We start from the raw sequence: 2,011 nt of genomic DNA, 5'->3' as shown, positions 1-2,011 counted from the left end.
CATCCAAATACACACATACAAACACACACACAAGCACACACACATACATAGACACAAACACACACAAACACATACATATACACACTTACATACACAAACATACATATAAACACACACACACAAACATATACAAACACATGCACAAACATACACATACAAACACACACACAGGCACACACACAAACATACACATGCACACACAAACATACACATATACATGTACACACACATACACACACATGCACACACACAAACATGCACACACACACATGCACACACATGCACACACACAAACATACACATGCACACACACAAACATACACATGCACACAAACATATACATGCACACACACATACACACACACAGGTGGAAAAGCCTTCATTGCTCTGGAAGAATCAAGAAGCTGTTAGGCCTGAGACACCGAAGGCTACTGGCACTTGAGAGAGGACCAGATGGCCAGGACACCTTTACGATGTAGAACATTGGAAAGATGCACCATTAAAATCAACTGGAGTTAAGAACAAATAAAAAGACAAGAAAATCCATTTGTCTTTTTAAAAAAATATCTCCATCCTTAAAACCATTTCAGCCTATATAATTACACAAGGAAATTAGCAATCACTACTGTTTCTAATAACAGAGGCCATGATAAACACTACAATTAAAATTGAAATATATTCAGAAAACGGAGGGAAAATACTTTCAGGATTATTGAATTTACTTTTTTTTTTTTGGTCAGGAGCCTGGTAACTGTTTATTCGAAGAGCAGAGCAAGGTATAGAAATGGACCGACCCAGGGTGAGCCTCCTGCGGAGCGGATACTTCCCCGGGTTCACTGGGTTGTGGACACACTAATGGACTTCCGGTGTCTGCTCAAGTTTGGGGTTCAAGCCCTGGGCTCTAGTCTGTGAGAACAAGTGGTTCCTTCACTTGGTCAGCCATGTCCTTGCCGCCGAGGACCTCCATGGCCAGCGCAAACTCGAAGCTGGTCCCAGGCCCGTGGCTGGTGAGGATCAGGCCGTCCTCCTCCACAGGCGCTCTGAGTAGCTGTCCTTAGCCAGTGGGTACGTTGTAACCTTGCAGAGCTGTAGGACCCGCACAGATGGCAGCTATGAGCCCCTTCCTGTCCTCCTGCTCCTTGAGGGTCTCCTCCACCATAGCTGACTCAGATTCACTCTGTGCACCCAGATTTCCTTCTGGAAGAACAACTGCATCCTACGGCCCTTGGTTTTCTGCATCTTCAGACTGGTATCTGGATAAATCATTACGTCATGGCTACACTGCACCGGGTCCTTCCCAGCCAAACCCGCAATGGTGACTTTAATCCCGGGTCACCGTGTGACATCCACAGGAATCACTGTCTCCATCTCCTCTGCTCCTTTGGTCAGGATGACCAGAGCTCTTTTGGAAGCCATTTCTATTTCTTAAAGACTGCAGCCGCGCCTCCTCCACCCACGCGAAGCCACAGCCAGTCCCGCAGGCACCCTTTGATTTACGTTTTGGCTTGTGTGGTTTGCTTTGAGTAAGTCTTATGTGGGCTAGGCTGGTGCCAAACTCCTCCCTGTGTAGCTGAGGACGACCTTGAACTCCCAATCCTCCTGACTCTACCTCACAAGGCAACTTTGCTTTTTACATACTAGAGTATAAAACATATTTTCAAGTGTGTTTAAAAGTCTTAGTTATTTTCATCAATAACAGCTTTGCTCTAATTATTTTCCTTGCTTTCTCCACTTGAGGATTTTTTTTAAGCCCTAAGTAAAACTTCTTGAACAAATACGGTATATAATTACTTTTAGATTTTAGTACAAAGGAGGTTGATATTCTTGTCCTTGACAATAAGAAAGTATCCATATGTTTTCCTTCTACCCAAAGAAATGAGGTTTGTCTAACAGCCCAATGTCAGTGGCTATGTGAGTCCTCTGAATCCTAACCCATTGAATTTAAATGAATGAATGAATGAATGAATGAATGAATGAATGAATGAATGAGCTCATCTGGAAGTTCAGTGGG

The 2,011-nt window shown here is 43.7% G+C and overlaps 1 pseudogene across 1 annotated transcript; it reads right to left on the bottom strand.

The window, feature by feature from the left end:
• Positions 1 to 901: 901 nt before the first annotated feature.
• On the bottom strand, positions 902 to 1,416 carry LOC308439611 (Parkinson disease protein 7 homolog; annotated as a pseudogene). Its single transcript has one exon. The product of its transcript is annotated as a Parkinson disease protein 7 homolog (transcript).
• Positions 1,417 to 2,011: the final 595 nt, after the last annotated feature.

Source organism: Micromys minutus (assembly GCF_963924665.1).
Source record: "Micromys minutus genome assembly, chromosome: 30".
Taxonomy (NCBI): domain Eukaryota; kingdom Metazoa; phylum Chordata; class Mammalia; order Rodentia; family Muridae; genus Micromys; species Micromys minutus.
This window is presented reverse-complemented; position numbering and strand designations above follow the sequence as displayed.